Genomic DNA, 16,985 nt, shown 5'->3' on the forward strand with positions numbered 1-16,985 from the left:
AGCGCATCCAGACAGCGTCTCTACGCACATTTCGCGTCCTTTGGCAAGAGTCGTCGCGTGCGTGCGCCGCAACACTACTTAGACGATCGCGTTCGGGCGTCATTTTTAAGCAGTGCAGCGCAGGATTCAGCGTTTGTAGCATTCTCTCGAGAGGATGCCACGGCGCTGGACGGCAGTCCCACTTTCCCTTCAGACGTCTGCCGCGGAGAGCACAAGGAAGCTGCAAACTAGCTGAGCATCGGTGGTTCAGTGGTAGAATGCTCGCCTGCCACGCGGGCGGCCCGGGTTCGATTCCCGGCCGATGCATCATTTTGTTTTTTCCCCGATAGTGGAGCTGCGTGTCCTTCGCACTCGAAGTGCGTGGGCCACGAGAATGAACCGCGGGATTCCGTGTGGAAACAACCAAACACGCAGCGCGCACGTCTTCTCGTTTGGACTCCTGCGTGCTATTGTGCATACTGGCGTCGGCCTATCATCGCAAGTTGCCTGCAGCGCCGGGAATGCACGTGTAGTAACAGAAGAAATGAGCCAGCAAGTGCAGACTCTCTACCACTAGTATTTGCTACTTGCCGAGATTCCAGAAGGTTTGGCCATCACGTGCCTCGGTAGCGCAGTAGGCAGCGCGTAAGTCTCATAATCTTAAGGTCGTGAGTTCGATCCTCACCCGGGGCATTTAATTTACTTCCGTTCACAGCTAAATTGACGGCTCTGGGGTTGCGAAGGAGCAAAACAGCTTGCAGTTTGTTATCCATAAGGCTTCAACAACTCAGCGTGAAAATGCTTACTTCCCGTTATTACTACTTGCAGTTCTTTTGTGAAATTTTCAAGAAAAAATGTACTAGTAATAAAACTGAATTTCGTATGATATAACATGTAAAGTCACACAGTGTATGACCTGCTATATAATGACAGGCTGCAGGTCTTTACTTGCGAAATAAGTAAATAAATATTACTACTCACAGCTTTGCTTTTCCTCCTACCCCTGTAACAACGAGGCCAAAAGCAACGGACTGTGACTTTTGCCATGCGCGCCTCGGCATGGGAGAGCGAAAAGATGCTCGCAAACAGGGAAAGTGCGACACGGAAAGCCAGTGGAGGGGGTGTATACCCCAAAAATAAGCGTGCGCGTCCGGTGTGGTCTAGTGGCTAGGATACCTGGCTTTCACCCAGGAGGCCTGGGTTCGATTCCCGGTACCGGAATGTAATTTTTTCGGAACAAATCACGACAAGTTTGGACCCTGCGAAATACTGTTTCACGTCCTCCTCGCGTTATAGCTAATGGTTCATAAACGTGAGCTGAAAACAGTCGAGAGAAACGGGCACGCAATGAAATTACTACGAGCAGCGGAATAAAGGGAGAAGAGACCCTGGTCCACTGTTGGACTGCTACCATAGAAATGTTACCTGTAAATACGCAGAGCCACTCCGTCTAAGCGCTGGAAGACGGAGTGCACCGAGGCCCGTTAGCTCAGTTGGTTAGAGCGTCGTGCTAATAACGCGAAGGTCGTGGGTTCGATCCCCCCACGGGCCACTTCGATTTTACTACTTCAAAAAGGCAACGCCGATTTCCCCGGGCAAGTATGGTGACAAAGAAATCGTCACATTGTGTGGGAGCTGATAGGGGACCCGAAAGCGACTTGTCGGGACGCGCTAAAACACTTCACAGGTCACAGCACGCTGAACACACAGTTTGTCGTCCGATCACCGCTACTGCGCGACGCTGGGCGTTGTCAGTGCTTGGGCGGGTGACCGCCTGCGAACACAGGGCGCTGCCGACAGTTTCAATTCGTATTTCTCTTTTCTCGTCGGTTTCGGAGCTGCAGCGCTATTCGGTCTAGGGCACTGGCGCCACGTTTTGCCTCTCGGTATGCCAAGTCGCGCCGTGCGGCCACAGTGAAATGAAGGAGCGTGTTGTAAAATTTTCAACAAAGAAAAAAAGAAATGTGCTAGTAATAAAACTGAATTTGTCTGACAGAACATGTAAAATCACACAATGCACGATAACAGGCAGCAGGTCTTTACTTGAGGCATAAGTAATGTTGTGCCCGCCTCGCCATACCTCTCTCAGTCGTTTCGCGTGCTTGTCCTTCTGATATAGGCCGATTGGAGAGCGTCAGCTCTCGCGTCAGCCGAGCAAAGTCGAGACAAGTCGAGACTCAAGCGGAATCGACGCACACAATATAGGGTGGCCTGCAGCCAGTAAGAGGAGGAAAGAAACATTAATTTAATGACGCGTGGCAAAAGTACTCATACGCAGAAGTAAAACGCAGGCTGCGGTGGCCGGGAATCGAACCCGGATCAACTGCTTGGAAGGCAACTATGCTGACCATTACACCACCACCGCACGGTTTTCTTCCGCGCACGCCGCGCTGTGTCTGCTTCCCGCCTGTCGGCGGCGGCTGAAGGTGGTCGCAGCAGCAGGCGCATTACGGGGTAGGCGAGCGCATCCAGACAGCGTCTCTACGCACATTTCGCGTCCTTTGGCAAGAGTCGTCGCGTGCGTGCGCCGCAACACTACTTAGACGATCGCGTTCGGGCGTCATTTTTAAGCAGTGCAGCGCAGGATTCAGCGTTTGTAGCATTCTCTCGAGAGGATGCCACGGCGCTGGACGGCAGTCCCACTTTCCCTTCAGACGTCTGCCGCGGAAAGCACAAGGAAGCTGCAAACTAGCTGAGCATCGGTGGTTCAGTGGTAGAATGCTCGCCTGCCACGCGGGCGGCCCGGGTTCGATTCCCGGCCGATGCATCATTTTGTTTTTTCCCCGATAGTGGAGCTGCGTGTCCTTCGCACTCGAAGTGCGTGGGCCACGAGAATGAACCGCGGGATTCCGTGTGGAAACAACCAAACACGCAGCGCGCACGTCTTCTCGTTTGGACTCCTGCGTGCTATTGTGCATACTGGCGTCGGCCTATCATCGCAAGTTGCCTGCAGCGCCGGGAATGCACGTGTAGTAACAGAAGAAATGAGCCAGCAAGTGCAGACTCTCTACCACTAGTATTTGCTACTTGCCGAGATTCCAGAAGGTTTGGCCATCACGTGCCTCGGTAGCGCAGTAGGCAGCGCGTAAGTCTCATAATCTTAAGGTCGTGAGTTCGATCCTCACCCGGGGCATTTAATTTACTTCCGTTCACAGCTAAATTGACGGCTCTGGGGTTGCGAAGGAGCAAAACAGCTTGCAGTTTGTTATCCATAAGGCTTCAACAACTCAGCGTGAAAATGCTTACTTCCCGTTATTACTACTTGCAGTTCTTTTGTGAAATTTTCAAGAAAAAATGTACTAGTAATAAAACTGAATTTCGTATGATATAACATGTAAAGTCACACAGTGTATGACCTGCTATATAATGACAGGCTGCAGGTCTTTACTTGCGAAATAAGTAAATAAATATTACTACTCACAGCTTTGCTTTTCCTCCTACCCCTGTAACAACGAGGCCAAAAGCAACGGACTGTGACTTTTGCCATGCGCGCCTCGGCATGGGAGAGCGAAAAGATGCTCGCAAACAGGGAAAGTGCGACACGGAAAGCCAGTGGAGGGGGTGTATACCCCAAAAATAAGCGTGCGCGTCCGGTGTGGTCTAGTGGCTAGGATACCTGGCTTTCACCCAGGAGGCCTGGGTTCGATTCCCGGTACCGGAATGTAATTTTTTCGGAACAAATCACGACAAGTTTGGACCCTGCGAAATGCTGTTTCACGTCCTCCTCGCGTTATAGCTAATGGTTCATAAACGTGAGCTGAAAACAGTCGAGAGAAACGGGCACGCAATGAAATTACTACGAGCAGCGGAATAAAGGGAGAAGAGACCCTGGTCCACTGTTGGACTGCTACCATAGAAATGTTACCTGTAAATACGCAGAGCCACTCCGTCTAAGCGCTGGAAGACGGAGTGCACCGAGGCCCGTTAGCTCAGTTGGTTAGAGCGTCGTGCTAATAACGCGAAGGTCGTGGGTTCGATCCCCCCACGGGCCACTTCGATTTTACTACTTCAAAAAGGCAACGCCGATTTCCCCGGGCAAGTATGGTGACAAAGAAATCGTCACATTGTGTGGGAGCTGATAGGGGACCCGAAAGCGACTTGTCGGGACGCGCTAAAACACTTCACAGGTCACAGCACGCTGAACACACAGTTTGTCGTCCGATCACCGCTACTGCGCGACGCTGGGCGTTGTCAGTGCTTGGGCGGGTGACCGCCTGCGAACACAGGGCGCTGCCGACAGTTTCAATTCGTATTTCTCTTTTCTCGTCGGTTTCGGAGCTGCAGCGCTATTCGGTCTAGGGCACTGGCGCCACGTTTTGCCTCTCGGTATGCCAAGTCGCGCCGTGCGGCCACAGTGAAATGAAGGAGCGTGTTGTAAAATTTTCAACAAAGAAAAAAAGAAATGTGCTAGTAATAAAACTGAATTTGTCTGACAGAACATGTAAAATCACACAATGCACGATAACAGGCAGCAGGTCTTTACTTGAGGCATAAGTAATGTTGTGCCCGCCTCGCCATACCTCTCTCAGTCGTTTCGCGTGCTTGTCCTTCTGATATAGGCCGATTGGAGAGCGTCAGCTCTCGCGTCAGCCGAGCAAAGTCGAGACAAGTCGAGACTCAAGCGGAATCGACGCACACAATATAGGGTGGCCTGCAGCCAGTAAGAGGAGGAAAGAAACATTAATTTAATGACGCGTGGCAAAAGTACTCATACGCAGAAGTAAAACGCAGGCTGCGGTGGCCGGGAATCGAACCCGGATCAACTGCTTGGAAGGCAACTATGCTGACCATTACACCACCACCGCACGGTTTTCTTCCGCGCACGCCGCGCTGTGTCTGCTTCCCGCCTGTCGGCGGCGGCTGAAGGTGGTCGCAGCAGCAGGCGCATTACGGGGTAGGCGAGCGCATCCAGACAGCGTCTCTACGCACATTTCGCGTCCTTTGGCAAGAGTCGTCGCGTGCGTGCGCCGCAACACTACTTAGACGATCGCGTTCGGGCGTCATTTTTAAGCAGTGCAGCGCAGGATTCAGCGTTTGTAGCATTCTCTCGAGAGGATGCCACGGCGCTGGACGGCAGTCCCACTTTCCCTTCAGACGTCTGCCGCGGAAAGCACAAGGAAGCTGCAAACTAGCTGAGCATCGGTGGTTCAGTGGTAGAATGCTCGCCTGCCACGCGGGCGGCCCGGGTTCGATTCCCGGCCGATGCATCATTTTGTTTTTTCCCCGATAGTGGAGCTGCGTGTCCTTCGCACTCGAAGTGCGTGGGCCACGAGAATGAACCGCGGGATTCCGTGTGGAAACAACCAAACACGCAGCGCGCACGTCTTCTCGTTTGGACTCCTGCGTGCTATTGTGCATACTGGCGTCGGCCTATCATCGCAAGTTGCCTGCAGCGCCGGGAATGCACGTGTAGTAACAGAAGAAATGAGCCAGCAAGTGCAGACTCTCTACCACTAGTATTTGCTACTTGCCGAGATTCCAGAAGGTTTGGCCATCACGTGCCTCGGTAGCGCAGTAGGCAGCGCGTAAGTCTCATAATCTTAAGGTCGTGAGTTCGATCCTCACCCGGGGCATTTAATTTACTTCCGTTCACAGCTAAATTGACGGCTCTGGGGTTGCGAAGGAGCAAAACAGCTTGCAGTTTGTTATCCATAAGGCTTCAACAACTCAGCGTGAAAATGCTTACTTCCCGTTATTACTACTTGCAGTTCTTTTGTGAAATTTTCAAGAAAAAATGTACTAGTAATAAAACTGAATTTCGTATGATATAACATGTAAAGTCACACAGTGTATGACCTGCTATATAATGACAGGCTGCAGGTCTTTACTTGCGAAATAAGTAAATAAATATTACTACTCACAGCTTTGCTTTTCCTCCTACCCCTGTAACAACGAGGCCAAAAGCAACGGACTGTGACTTTTGCCATGCGCGCCTCGGCATGGGAGAGCGAAAAGATGCTCGCAAACAGGGAAAGTGCGACACGGAAAGCCAGTGGAGGGGGTGTATACCCCAAAAATAAGCGTGCGCGTCCGGTGTGGTCTAGTGGCTAGGATACCTGGCTTTCACCCAGGAGGCCTGGGTTCGATTCCCGGTACCGGAATGTAATTTTTTCGGAACAAATCACGACAAGTTTGGACCCTGCGAAATGCTGTTTCACGTCCTCCTCGCGTTATAGCTAATGGTTCATAAACGTGAGCTGAAAACAGTCGAGAGAAACGGGCACGCAATGAAATTACTACGAGCAGCGGAATAAAGGGAGAAGAGACCCTGGTCCACTGTTGGACTGCTACCATAGAAATGTTACCTGTAAATACGCAGAGCCACTCCGTCTAAGCGCTGGAAGACGGAGTGCACCGAGGCCCGTTAGCTCAGTTGGTTAGAGCGTCGTGCTAATAACGCGAAGGTCGTGGGTTCGATCCCCCCACGGGCCACTTCGATTTTACTACTTCAAAAAGGCAACGCCGATTTCCCCGGGCAAGTATGGTGACAAAGAAATCGTCACATTGTGTGGGAGCTGATAGGGGACCCGAAAGCGACTTGTCGGGACGCGCTAAAACACTTCACAGGTCACAGCACGCTGAACACACAGTTTGTCGTCCGATCACCGCTACTGCGCGACGCTGGGCGTTGTCAGTGCTTGGGCGGGTGACCGCCTGCGAACACAGGGCGCTGCCGACAGTTTCAATTCGTATTTCTCTTTTCTCGTCGGTTTCGGAGCTGCAGCGCTATTCGGTCTAGGGCACTGGCGCCACGTTTTGCCTCTCGGTATGCCAAGTCGCGCCGTGCGGCCACAGTGAAATGAAGGAGCGTGTTGTAAAATTTTCAACAAAGAAAAAAAGAAATGTGCTAGTAATAAAACTGAATTTGTCTGACAGAACATGTAAAATCACACAATGCACGATAACAGGCAGCAGGTCTTTACTTGAGGCATAAGTAATGTTGTGCCCGCCTCGCCATACCTCTCTCAGTCGTTTCGCGTGCTTGTCCTTCTGATATAGGCCGATTGGAGAGCGTCAGCTCTCGCGTCAGCCGAGCAAAGTCGAGACAAGTCGAGACTCAAGCGGAATCGACGCACACAATATAGGGTGGCCTGCAGCCAGTAAGAGGAGGAAAGAAACATTAATTTAATGACGCGTGGCAAAAGTACTCATACGCAGAAGTAAAACGCAGGCTGCGGTGGCCGGGAATCGAACCCGGATCAACTGCTTGGAAGGCAACTATGCTGACCATTACACCACCACCGCACGGTTTTCTTCCGCGCACGCCGCGCTGTGTCTGCTTCCCGCCTGTCGGCGGCGGCTGAAGGTGGTCGCAGCAGCAGGCGCATTACGGGGTAGGCGAGCGCATCCAGACAGCGTCTCTACGCACATTTCGCGTCCTTTGGCAAGAGTCGTCGCGTGCGTGCGCCGCAACACTACTTAGACGATCGCGTTCGGGCGTCATTTTTAAGCAGTGCAGCGCAGGATTCAGCGTTTGTAGCATTCTCTCGAGAGGATGCCACGGCGCTGGACGGCAGTCCCACTTTCCCTTCAGACGTCTGCCGCGGAAAGCACAAGGAAGCTGCAAACTAGCTGAGCATCGGTGGTTCAGTGGTAGAATGCTCGCCTGCCACGCGGGCGGCCCGGGTTCGATTCCCGGCCGATGCATCATTTTGTTTTTTCCCCGATAGTGGAGCTGCGTGTCCTTCGCACTCGAAGTGCGTGGGCCACGAGAATGAACCGCGGGATTCCGTGTGGAAACAACCAAACACGCAGCGCGCACGTCTTCTCGTTTGGACTCCTGCGTGCTATTGTGCATACTGGCGTCGGCCTATCATCGCAAGTTGCCTGCAGCGCCGGGAATGCACGTGTAGTAACAGAAGAAATGAGCCAGCAAGTGCAGACTCTCTACCACTAGTATTTGCTACTTGCCGAGATTCCAGAAGGTTTGGCCATCACGTGCCTCGGTAGCGCAGTAGGCAGCGCGTAAGTCTCATAATCTTAAGGTCGTGAGTTCGATCCTCACCCGGGGCATTTAATTTACTTCCGTTCACAGCTAAATTGACGGCTCTGGGGTTGCGAAGGAGCAAAACAGCTTGTAGTTTGTTATCCATAAGGCTTCAACAACTCAGCGTGAAAATGCTTACTTCCCGTTATTACTACTTGCAGTTCTTTTGTGAAATTTTCAAGAAAAAATGTACTAGTAATAAAACTGAATTTCGTATGATATAACATGTAAAGTCACACAGTGTATGACCTGCTATATAATGACAGGCTGCAGGTCTTTACTTGCGAAATAAGTAAATAAATATTACTACTCACAGCTTTGCTTTTCCTCCTACCCCTGTAACAACGAGGCCAAAAGCAACGGACTGTGACTTTTGCCATGCGCGCCTCGGCATGGGAGAGCGAAAAGATGCTCGCAAACAGGGAAAGTGCGACACGGAAAGCCAGTGGAGGGGGTGTAAACCCCAAAAATAAGCGTGCGCGTCCGGTGTGGTCTAGTGGCTAGGATACCTGGCTTTCACCCAGGAGGCCCGGGTTCGATTCCCGGTACCGGAATGTAATTTTTTCGGAACAAATCACGACAAGTTTGGACCCTGCGAAATGCTGTTTCACGTCCTCCTCGCGTTATAGCTACTGGTTCATAAACGTGAGCTGAAAACAGTCGAGAGAAACGGGCACGCAATGAAATTACTACGAGCAGCGGAATAAAGGGAGAAGAGACCCTGGTCCACTGTTGGACTGCTACCATAGAAATGTTACCTGTAAATACGCAGAGCCACTCCGTCTAAGCGCTGGAAGACGGAGTGCACCGAGGCCCGTTAGCTCAGTTGGTTAGAGCGTCGTGCTAATAACGCGAAGGTCGTGGGTTCGATCCCCCCACGGGCCACTTCGATTTTACTACTTCAAAAAGGCAACGCCGATTTCCCCGGGCAAGTATGGTGACAAAGAAATCGTCACATTGTGTGGGAGCTGATAGGGGACCCGAAAGCGACTTGTCGGGACGCGCTAAAACACTTCACAGGTCACAGCACGCTGAACACACAGTTTGTCGTCCGATCACCGCTACTGCGCGACGCTGGGCGTTGTCAGTGCTTGGGCGGGTGACCGCCTGCGAACACAGGGCGCTGCCGACAGTTTCAATTCGTATTTCTCTTTTCTCGTCGGTTTCGGAGCTGCAGCGCTATTCGGTCTAGGGCACTGGCGCCACGTTTTGCCTCTCGGTATGCCAAGTCGCGCCGTGCGGCCACAGTGAAATGAAGGAGCGTGTTGTAAAATTTTCAACAAAGAAAAAAAGAAATGTGCTAGTAATAAAACTGAATTTGTCTGACAGAACATGTAAAATCACACAATGCACGATAACAGGCAGCAGGTCTTTACTTGAGGCATAAGTAATGTTGTGCCCGCCTCGCCATACCTCTCTCAGTCGTTTCGCGTGCTTGTCCTTCTGATATAGGCCGATTGGAGAGCGTCAGCTCTCGCGTCAGCCGAGCAAAGTCGAGACAAGTCGAGACTCAAGCGGAATCGACGCACACAATATAGGGTGGCCTGCAGCCAGTAAGAGGAGGAAAGAAACATTAATTTAATGACGCGTGGCAAAAGTACTCATACGCAGAAGTAAAACGCAGGCTGCGGTGGCCGGGAATCGAACCCGGATCAACTGCTTGGAAGGCAACTATGCTGACCATTACACCACCACCGCACGGTTTTCTTCCGCGCACGCCGCGCTGTGTCTGCTTCCCGCCTGTCGGCGGCGGCTGAAGGTGGTCGCAGCAGCAGGCGCATTACGGGGTAGGCGAGCGCATCCAGACAGCGTCTCTACGCACATTTCGCGTCCTTTGGCAAGAGTCGTCGCGTGCGTGCGCCGCAACACTACTTAGACGATCGCGTTCGGGCGTCATTTTTAAGCAGTGCAGCGCAGGATTCAGCGTTTGTAGCATTCTCTCGAGAGGATGCCACGGCGCTGGACGGCAGTCCCACTTTCCCTTCAGACGTCTGCCGCGGAAAGCACAAGGAAGCTGCAAACTAGCTGAGCATCGGTGGTTCAGTGGTAGAATGCTCGCCTGCCACGCGGGCGGCCCGGGTTCGATTCCCGGCCGATGCATCATTTTGTTTTTTCCCCGATAGTGGAGCTGCGTGTCCTTCGCACTCGAAGTGCGTGGGCCACGAGAATGAACCGCGGGATTCCGTGTGGAAACAACCAAACACGCAGCGCGCACGTCTTCTCGTTTGGACTCCTGCGTGCTATTGTGCATACTGGCGTCGGCCTATCATCGCAAGTTGCCTGCAGCGCCGGGAATGCACGTGTAGTAACAGAAGAAATGAGCCAGCAAGTGCAGACTCTCTACCACTAGTATTTGCTACTTGCCGAGATTCCAGAAGGTTTGGCCATCACGTGCCTCGGTAGCGCAGTAGGCAGCGCGTAAGTCTCATAATCTTAAGGTCGTGAGTTCGATCCTCACCCGGGGCATTTAATTTACTTCCGTTCACAGCTAAATTGACGGCTCTGGGGTTGCGAAGGAGCAAAACAGCTTGTAGTTTGTTATCCATAAGGCTTCAACAACTCAGCGTGAAAATGCTTACTTCCCGTTATTACTACTTGCAGTTCTTTTGTGAAATTTTCAAGAAAAAATGTACTAGTAATAAAACTGAATTTCGTATGATATAACATGTAAAGTCACACAGTGTATGACCTGCTATATAATGACAGGCTGCAGGTCTTTACTTGCGAAATAAGTAAATAAATATTACTACTCACAGCTTTGCTTTTCCTCCTACCCCTGTAACAACGAGGCCAAAAGCAACGGACTGTGACTTTTGCCATGCGCGCCTCGGCATGGGAGAGCGAAAAGATGCTCGCAAACAGGGAAAGTGCGACACGGAAAGCCAGTGGAGGGGGTGTAAACCCCAAAAATAAGCGTGCGCGTCCGGTGTGGTCTAGTGGCTAGGATACCTGGCTTTCACCCAGGAGGCCCGGGTTCGATTCCCGGTACCGGAATGTAATTTTTTCGGAACAAATCACGACAAGTTTGGACCCTGCGAAATGCTGTTTCACGTCCTCCTCGCGTTATAGCTACTGGTTCATAAACGTGAGCTGAAAACAGTCGAGAGAAACGGGCACGCAATGAAATTACTACGAGCAGCGGAATAAAGGGAGAAGAGACCCTGGTCCACTGTTGGACTGCTACCATAGAAATGTTACCTGTAAATACGCAGAGCCACTCCGTCTAAGCGCTGGAAGACGGAGTGCACCGAGGCCCGTTAGCTCAGTTGGTTAGAGCGTCGTGCTAATAACGCGAAGGTCGTGGGTTCGATCCCCCCACGGGCCACTTCGATTTTACTACTTCAAAAAGGCAACGCCGATTTCCCCGGGCAAGTATGGTGACAAAGAAATCGTCACATTGTGTGGGAGCTGATAGGGGACCCGAAAGCGACTTGTCGGGACGCGCTAAAACACTTCACAGGTCACAGCACGCTGAACACACAGTTTGTCGTCCGATCACCGCTACTGCGCGACGCTGGGCGTTGTCAGTGCTTGGGCGGGTGACCGCCTGCGAACACAGGGCGCTGCCGACAGTTTCAATTCGTATTTCTCTTTTCTCGTCGGTTTCGGAGCTGCAGCGCTATTCGGTCTAGGGCACTGGCGCCACGTTTTGCCTCTCGGTATGCCAAGTCGCGCCGTGCGGCCACAGTGAAATGAAGGAGCGTGTTGTAAAATTTTCAACAAAGAAAAAAAGAAATGTGCTAGTAATAAAACTGAATTTGTCTGACAGAACATGTAAAATCACACAATGCACGATAACAGGCAGCAGGTCTTTACTTGAGGCATAAGTAATGTTGTGCCCGCCTCGCCATACCTCTCTCAGTCGTTTCGCGTGCTTGTCCTTCTGATATAGGCCGATTGGAGAGCGTCAGCTCTCGCGTCAGCCGAGCAAAGTCGAGACAAGTCGAGACTCAAGCGGAATCGACGCACACAATATAGGGTGGCCTGCAGCCAGTAAGAGGAGGAAAGAAACATTAATTTAATGACGCGTGGCAAAAGTACTCATACGCAGAAGTAAAACGCAGGCTGCGGTGGCCGGGAATCGAACCCGGATCAACTGCTTGGAAGGCAACTATGCTGACCATTACACCACCACCGCACGGTTTTCTTCCGCGCACGCCGCGCTGTGTCTGCTTCCCGCCTGTCGGCGGCGGCTGAAGGTGGTCGCAGCAGCAGGCGCATTACGGGGTAGGCGAGCGCATCCAGACAGCGTCTCTACGCACATTTCGCGTCCTTTGGCAAGAGTCGTCGCGTGCGTGCGCCGCAACACTACTTAGACGATCGCGTTCGGGCGTCATTTTTAAGCAGTGCAGCGCAGGATTCAGCGTTTGTAGCATTCTCTCGAGAGGATGCCACGGCGCTGGACGGCAGTCCCACTTTCCCTTCAGACGTCTGCCGCGGAAAGCACAAGGAAGCTGCAAACTAGCTGAGCATCGGTGGTTCAGTGGTAGAATGCTCGCCTGCCACGCGGGCGGCCCGGGTTCGATTCCCGGCCGATGCATCATTTTGTTTTTTCCCCGATAGTGGAGCTGCGTGTCCTTCGCACTCGAAGTGCGTGGGCCACGAGAATGAACCGCGGGATTCCGTGTGGAAACAACCAAACACGCAGCGCGCACGTCTTCTCGTTTGGACTCCTGCGTGCTATTGTGCATACTGGCGTCGGCCTATCATCGCAAGTTGCCTGCAGCGCCGGGAATGCACGTGTAGTAACAGAAGAAATGAGCCAGCAAGTGCAGACTCTCTACCACTAGTATTTGCTACTTGCCGAGATTCCAGAAGGTTTGGCCATCACGTGCCTCGGTAGCGCAGTAGGCAGCGCGTAAGTCTCATAATCTTAAGGTCGTGAGTTCGATCCTCACCCGGGGCATTTAATTTACTTCCGTTCACAGCTAAATTGACGGCTCTGGGGTTGCGAAGGAGCAAAACAGCTTGTAGTTTGTTATCCATAAGGCTTCAACAACTCAGCGTGAAAATGCTTACTTCCCGTTATTACTACTTGCAGTTCTTTTGTGAAATTTTCAAGAAAAAATGTACTAGTAATAAAACTGAATTTCGTATGATATAACATGTAAAGTCACACAGTGTATGACCTGCTATATAATGACAGGCTGCAGGTCTTTACTTGCGAAATAAGTAAATAAATATTACTACTCACAGCTTTGCTTTTCCTCCTACCCCTGTAACAACGAGGCCAAAAGCAACGGACTGTGACTTTTGCCATGCGCGCCTCGGCATGGGAGAGCGAAAAGATGCTCGCAAACAGGGAAAGTGCGACACGGAAAGCCAGTGGAGGGGGTGTAAACCCCAAAAATAAGCGTGCGCGTCCGGTGTGGTCTAGTGGCTAGGATACCTGGCTTTCACCCAGGAGGCCCGGGTTCGATTCCCGGTACCGGAATGTAATTTTTTCGGAACAAATCACGACAAGTTTGGACCCTGCGAAATGCTGTTTCACGTCCTCCTCGCGTTATAGCTACTGGTTCATAAACGTGAGCTGAAAACAGTCGAGAGAAACGGGCACGCAATGAAATTACTACGAGCAGCGGAATAAAGGGAGAAGAGACCCTGGTCCACTGTTGGACTGCTACCATAGAAATGTTACCTGTAAATACGCAGAGCCACTCCGTCTAAGCGCTGGAAGACGGAGTGCACCGAGGCCCGTTAGCTCAGTTGGTTAGAGCGTCGTGCTAATAACGCGAAGGTCGTGGGTTCGATCCCCCCACGGGCCACTTCGATTTTACTACTTCAAAAAGGCAACGCCGATTTCCCCGGGTGGTGACAAAGAAATCGTCACATTGTGTGGGAGCTGATAGGGGACCCGAAAGCGACTTGTCGGGACGCGCTAAAACACTTCACAGGTCACAGCACGCTGAACACACAGTTTGTCGTCCGATCACCGCTACTGCGCGACGCTGGGCGTTGTCAGTGCTTGGGCGGGTGACCGCCTGCGAACACAGGGCGCTGCCGACAGTTTCAATTCGTATTTCTCTTTTCTCGTCGGTTTCGGAGCTGCAGCGCTATTCGGTCTAGGGCACTGGCGCCACGTTTTGCCTCTCGGTATGCCAAGTCGCGCCGTGCGGCCACAGTGAAATGAAGGAGCGTGTTGTAAAATTTTCAACAAAGAAAAAAAGAAATGTGCTAGTAATAAAACTGAATTTGTCTGACAGAACATGTAAAATCACACAATGCACGATAACAGGCAGCAGGTCTTTACTTGAGGCATAAGTAATGTTGTGCCCGCCTCGCCATACCTCTCTCAGTCGTTTCGCGTGCTTGTCCTTCTGATATAGGCCGATTGGAGAGCGTCAGCTCTCGCGTCAGCCGAGCAAAGTCGAGACAAGTCGAGACTCAAGCGGAATCGACGCACACAATATAGGGTGGCCTGCAGCCAGTAAGAGGAGGAAAGAAACATTAATTTAATGACGCGTGGCAAAAGTACTCATACGCAGAAGTAAAACGCAGGCTGCGGTGGCCGGGAATCGAACCCGGATCAACTGCTTGGAAGGCAACTATGCTGACCATTACACCACCACCGCACGGTTTTCTTCCGCGCACGCCGCGCTGTGTCTGCTTCCCGCCTGTCGGCGGCGGCTGAAGGTGGTCGCAGCAGCAGGCGCATTACGGGGTAGGCGAGCGCATCCAGACAGCGTCTCTACGCACATTTCGCGTCCTTTGGCAAGAGTCGTCGCGTGCGTGCGCCGCAACACTACTTAGACGATCGCGTTCGGGCGTCATTTTTAAGCAGTGCAGCGCAGGATTCAGCGTTTGTAGCATTCTCTCGAGAGGATGCCACGGCGCTGGACGGCAGTCCCACTTTCCCTTCAGACGTCTGCCGCGGAAAGCACAAGGAAGCTGCAAACTAGCTGAGCATCGGTGGTTCAGTGGTAGAATGCTCGCCTGCCACGCGGGCGGCCCGGGTTCGATTCCCGGCCGATGCATCATTTTGTTTTTTCCCCGATAGTGGAGCTGCGTGTCCTTCGCACTCGAAGTGCGTGGGCCACGAGAATGAACCGCGGGATTCCGTGTGGAAACAACCAAACACGCAGCGCGCACGTCTTCTCGTTTGGACTCCTGCGTGCTATTGTGCATACTGGCGTCGGCCTATCATCGCAAGTTGCCTGCAGCGCCGGGAATGCACGTGTAGTAACAGAAGAAATGAGCCAGCAAGTGCAGACTCTCTACCACTAGTATTTGCTACTTGCCGAGATTCCAGAAGGTTTGGCCATCACGTGCCTCGGTAGCGCAGTAGGCAGCGCGTAAGTCTCATAATCTTAAGGTCGTGAGTTCGATCCTCACCCGGGGCATTTAATTTACTTCCGTTCACAGCTAAATTGACGGCTCTGGGGTTGCGAAGGAGCAAAACAGCTTGTAGTTTGTTATCCATAAGGCTTCAACAACTCAGCGTGAAAATGCTTACTTCCCGTTATTACTACTTGCAGTTCTTTTGTGAAATTTTCAAGAAAAAATGTACTAGTAATAAAACTGAATTTCGTATGATATAACATGTAAAGTCACACAGTGTATGACCTGCTATATAATGACAGGCTGCAGGTCTTTACTTGCGAAATAAGTAAATAAATATTACTACTCACAGCTTTGCTTTTCCTCCTACCCCTGTAACAACGAGGCCAAAAGCAACGGACTGTGACTTTTGCCATGCGCGCCTCGGCATGGGAGAGCGAAAAGATGCTCGCAAACAGGGAAAGTGCGACACGGAAAGCCAGTGGAGGGGGTGTAAACCCCAAAAATAAGCGTGCGCGTCCGGTGTGGTCTAGTGGCTAGGATACCTGGCTTTCACCCAGGAGGCCCGGGTTCGATTCCCGGTACCGGAATGTAATTTTTTCGGAACAAATCACGACAAGTTTGGACCCTGCGAAATGCTGTTTCACGTCCTCCTCGCGTTATAGCTACTGGTTCATAAACGTGAGCTGAAAACAGTCGAGAGAAACGGGCACGCAATGAAATTACTACGAGCAGCGGAATAAAGGGAGAAGAGACCCTGGTCCACTGTTGGACTGCTACCATAGAAATGTTACCTGTAAATACGCAGAGCCACTCCGTCTAAGCGCTGGAAGACGGAGTGCACCGAGGCCCGTTAGCTCAGTTGGTTAGAGCGTCGTGCTAATAACGCGAAGGTCGTGGGTTCGATCCCCCCACGGGCCACTTCGATTTTACTACTTCAAAAAGGCAACGCCGATTTCCCCGGGCAAGTATGGTGACAAAGAAATCGTCACATTGTGTGGGAGCTGATAGGGGACCCGAAAGCGACTTGTCGGGACGCGCTAAAACACTTCACAGGTCACAGCACGCTGAACACACAGTTTGTCGTCCGATCACCGCTACTGCGCGACGCTGGGCGTTGTCAGTGCTTGGGCGGGTGACCGCCTGCGAACACAGGGCGCTGCCGACAGTTTCAATTCGTATTTCTCTTTTCTCGTCGGTTTCGGAGCTGCAGCGCTATTCGGTCTAGGGCACTGGCGCCACGTTTTGCCTCTCGGTATGCCAAGTCGCGCCGTGCGGCCACAGTGAAATGAAGGAGCGTGTTGTAAAATTTTCAACAAAGAAAAAAAGAAATGTGCTAGTAATAAAACTGAATTTGTCTGACAGAACATGTAAAATCACACAATGCACGATAACAGGCAGCAGGTCTTTACTTGAGGCATAAGTAATGTTGTGCCCGCCTCGCCATACCTCTCTCAGTCGTTTCGCGTGCTTGTCCTTCTGATATAGGCCGATTGGAGAGCGTCAGCTCTCGCGTCAGCCGAGCAAAGTCTCGACAAAACTCAAGCGGAATCGACGCACACAATATAGGGTGGCCTGCAGCCAGTAAGAGGAGGAAAGAAACATTAATTTAATGACGCGTGGCAAAAGTACTCATACGCAGAAGTAAAACGCAGGCTGCGGTGGCCGGGAATCGAACCCGGATCAACTGCTTGGAAGGCAACTATGCTGACCATTACACCACCACCGCACGGTTTTCTTC

The 16,985-nt window shown here is 51.8% G+C and overlaps 35 non-coding genes across 35 annotated transcripts; 28 read left to right on the forward strand and 7 right to left on the reverse strand.

The window, feature by feature from the left end:
* The first annotated feature begins 235 nt into the window (after positions 1-235).
* On the forward strand, positions 236-306 carry Trnag-gcc (transfer RNA glycine (anticodon GCC)). Its single transcript has one exon. It is a non-coding gene; the product is annotated as a tRNA-Gly (tRNA).
* A 293-nt stretch (positions 307-599) lies between these two features.
* Trnam-cau (transfer RNA methionine (anticodon CAU)) lies at positions 600-672 on the forward strand. Its single transcript has one exon. It is a non-coding gene; the product is annotated as a tRNA-Met (tRNA).
* A 456-nt stretch (positions 673-1,128) lies between these two features.
* On the forward strand, positions 1,129-1,200 carry Trnae-uuc (transfer RNA glutamic acid (anticodon UUC)). Its single transcript has one exon. It is a non-coding gene; the product is annotated as a tRNA-Glu (tRNA).
* Positions 1,201-1,457: 257 nt separating this feature from the next.
* Trnai-aau (transfer RNA isoleucine (anticodon AAU)) lies at positions 1,458-1,531 on the forward strand. Its single transcript has one exon. It is a non-coding gene; the product is annotated as a tRNA-Ile (tRNA).
* A 741-nt stretch (positions 1,532-2,272) lies between these two features.
* Positions 2,273-2,344, reverse strand: Trnag-ucc (transfer RNA glycine (anticodon UCC)). The gene has a single exon. It is a non-coding gene; the product is annotated as a tRNA-Gly (tRNA).
* A 331-nt stretch (positions 2,345-2,675) lies between these two features.
* On the forward strand, positions 2,676-2,746 carry Trnag-gcc (transfer RNA glycine (anticodon GCC)). The gene has a single exon. It is a non-coding gene; the product is annotated as a tRNA-Gly (tRNA).
* A 293-nt stretch (positions 2,747-3,039) lies between these two features.
* Trnam-cau (transfer RNA methionine (anticodon CAU)) lies at positions 3,040-3,112 on the forward strand. Its single transcript has one exon. It is a non-coding gene; the product is annotated as a tRNA-Met (tRNA).
* A 456-nt stretch (positions 3,113-3,568) lies between these two features.
* On the forward strand, positions 3,569-3,640 carry Trnae-uuc (transfer RNA glutamic acid (anticodon UUC)). Its single transcript has one exon. It is a non-coding gene; the product is annotated as a tRNA-Glu (tRNA).
* Positions 3,641-3,897: 257 nt separating this feature from the next.
* On the forward strand, positions 3,898-3,971 carry Trnai-aau (transfer RNA isoleucine (anticodon AAU)). The gene has a single exon. It is a non-coding gene; the product is annotated as a tRNA-Ile (tRNA).
* A 741-nt stretch (positions 3,972-4,712) lies between these two features.
* Positions 4,713-4,784, reverse strand: Trnag-ucc (transfer RNA glycine (anticodon UCC)). The gene has a single exon. It is a non-coding gene; the product is annotated as a tRNA-Gly (tRNA).
* Positions 4,785-5,115: 331 nt separating this feature from the next.
* Trnag-gcc (transfer RNA glycine (anticodon GCC)) lies at positions 5,116-5,186 on the forward strand. Its single transcript has one exon. It is a non-coding gene; the product is annotated as a tRNA-Gly (tRNA).
* A 293-nt stretch (positions 5,187-5,479) lies between these two features.
* Positions 5,480-5,552, forward strand: Trnam-cau (transfer RNA methionine (anticodon CAU)). Its single transcript has one exon. It is a non-coding gene; the product is annotated as a tRNA-Met (tRNA).
* Positions 5,553-6,008: 456 nt separating this feature from the next.
* Positions 6,009-6,080, forward strand: Trnae-uuc (transfer RNA glutamic acid (anticodon UUC)). The gene has a single exon. It is a non-coding gene; the product is annotated as a tRNA-Glu (tRNA).
* Positions 6,081-6,337: 257 nt separating this feature from the next.
* Positions 6,338-6,411, forward strand: Trnai-aau (transfer RNA isoleucine (anticodon AAU)). The gene has a single exon. It is a non-coding gene; the product is annotated as a tRNA-Ile (tRNA).
* Positions 6,412-7,152: 741 nt separating this feature from the next.
* On the reverse strand, positions 7,153-7,224 carry Trnag-ucc (transfer RNA glycine (anticodon UCC)). Its single transcript has one exon. It is a non-coding gene; the product is annotated as a tRNA-Gly (tRNA).
* A 331-nt stretch (positions 7,225-7,555) lies between these two features.
* Positions 7,556-7,626, forward strand: Trnag-gcc (transfer RNA glycine (anticodon GCC)). Its single transcript has one exon. It is a non-coding gene; the product is annotated as a tRNA-Gly (tRNA).
* A 293-nt stretch (positions 7,627-7,919) lies between these two features.
* Positions 7,920-7,992, forward strand: Trnam-cau (transfer RNA methionine (anticodon CAU)). Its single transcript has one exon. It is a non-coding gene; the product is annotated as a tRNA-Met (tRNA).
* Positions 7,993-8,448: 456 nt separating this feature from the next.
* Positions 8,449-8,520, forward strand: Trnae-uuc (transfer RNA glutamic acid (anticodon UUC)). The gene has a single exon. It is a non-coding gene; the product is annotated as a tRNA-Glu (tRNA).
* A 257-nt stretch (positions 8,521-8,777) lies between these two features.
* Positions 8,778-8,851, forward strand: Trnai-aau (transfer RNA isoleucine (anticodon AAU)). The gene has a single exon. It is a non-coding gene; the product is annotated as a tRNA-Ile (tRNA).
* Positions 8,852-9,592: 741 nt separating this feature from the next.
* Positions 9,593-9,664, reverse strand: Trnag-ucc (transfer RNA glycine (anticodon UCC)). Its single transcript has one exon. It is a non-coding gene; the product is annotated as a tRNA-Gly (tRNA).
* Positions 9,665-9,995: 331 nt separating this feature from the next.
* On the forward strand, positions 9,996-10,066 carry Trnag-gcc (transfer RNA glycine (anticodon GCC)). Its single transcript has one exon. It is a non-coding gene; the product is annotated as a tRNA-Gly (tRNA).
* Positions 10,067-10,359: 293 nt separating this feature from the next.
* Positions 10,360-10,432, forward strand: Trnam-cau (transfer RNA methionine (anticodon CAU)). The gene has a single exon. It is a non-coding gene; the product is annotated as a tRNA-Met (tRNA).
* Positions 10,433-10,888: 456 nt separating this feature from the next.
* On the forward strand, positions 10,889-10,960 carry Trnae-uuc (transfer RNA glutamic acid (anticodon UUC)). Its single transcript has one exon. It is a non-coding gene; the product is annotated as a tRNA-Glu (tRNA).
* Positions 10,961-11,217: 257 nt separating this feature from the next.
* On the forward strand, positions 11,218-11,291 carry Trnai-aau (transfer RNA isoleucine (anticodon AAU)). Its single transcript has one exon. It is a non-coding gene; the product is annotated as a tRNA-Ile (tRNA).
* A 741-nt stretch (positions 11,292-12,032) lies between these two features.
* On the reverse strand, positions 12,033-12,104 carry Trnag-ucc (transfer RNA glycine (anticodon UCC)). The gene has a single exon. It is a non-coding gene; the product is annotated as a tRNA-Gly (tRNA).
* A 331-nt stretch (positions 12,105-12,435) lies between these two features.
* Trnag-gcc (transfer RNA glycine (anticodon GCC)) lies at positions 12,436-12,506 on the forward strand. Its single transcript has one exon. It is a non-coding gene; the product is annotated as a tRNA-Gly (tRNA).
* Positions 12,507-12,799: 293 nt separating this feature from the next.
* On the forward strand, positions 12,800-12,872 carry Trnam-cau (transfer RNA methionine (anticodon CAU)). Its single transcript has one exon. It is a non-coding gene; the product is annotated as a tRNA-Met (tRNA).
* Positions 12,873-13,328: 456 nt separating this feature from the next.
* Positions 13,329-13,400, forward strand: Trnae-uuc (transfer RNA glutamic acid (anticodon UUC)). Its single transcript has one exon. It is a non-coding gene; the product is annotated as a tRNA-Glu (tRNA).
* Positions 13,401-13,657: 257 nt separating this feature from the next.
* On the forward strand, positions 13,658-13,731 carry Trnai-aau (transfer RNA isoleucine (anticodon AAU)). Its single transcript has one exon. It is a non-coding gene; the product is annotated as a tRNA-Ile (tRNA).
* A 735-nt stretch (positions 13,732-14,466) lies between these two features.
* On the reverse strand, positions 14,467-14,538 carry Trnag-ucc (transfer RNA glycine (anticodon UCC)). The gene has a single exon. It is a non-coding gene; the product is annotated as a tRNA-Gly (tRNA).
* Positions 14,539-14,869: 331 nt separating this feature from the next.
* On the forward strand, positions 14,870-14,940 carry Trnag-gcc (transfer RNA glycine (anticodon GCC)). Its single transcript has one exon. It is a non-coding gene; the product is annotated as a tRNA-Gly (tRNA).
* A 293-nt stretch (positions 14,941-15,233) lies between these two features.
* On the forward strand, positions 15,234-15,306 carry Trnam-cau (transfer RNA methionine (anticodon CAU)). The gene has a single exon. It is a non-coding gene; the product is annotated as a tRNA-Met (tRNA).
* Positions 15,307-15,762: 456 nt separating this feature from the next.
* Positions 15,763-15,834, forward strand: Trnae-uuc (transfer RNA glutamic acid (anticodon UUC)). The gene has a single exon. It is a non-coding gene; the product is annotated as a tRNA-Glu (tRNA).
* Positions 15,835-16,091: 257 nt separating this feature from the next.
* Trnai-aau (transfer RNA isoleucine (anticodon AAU)) lies at positions 16,092-16,165 on the forward strand. Its single transcript has one exon. It is a non-coding gene; the product is annotated as a tRNA-Ile (tRNA).
* Positions 16,166-16,901: 736 nt separating this feature from the next.
* On the reverse strand, positions 16,902-16,973 carry Trnag-ucc (transfer RNA glycine (anticodon UCC)). Its single transcript has one exon. It is a non-coding gene; the product is annotated as a tRNA-Gly (tRNA).
* Between the last annotated feature and the right edge of the window lie 12 nt (positions 16,974-16,985).

Source organism: Schistocerca gregaria, chromosome 2 (assembly GCF_023897955.1).
Source record: "Schistocerca gregaria isolate iqSchGreg1 chromosome 2, iqSchGreg1.2, whole genome shotgun sequence".
NCBI classification, from domain to species: domain Eukaryota; kingdom Metazoa; phylum Arthropoda; class Insecta; order Orthoptera; family Acrididae; genus Schistocerca; species Schistocerca gregaria.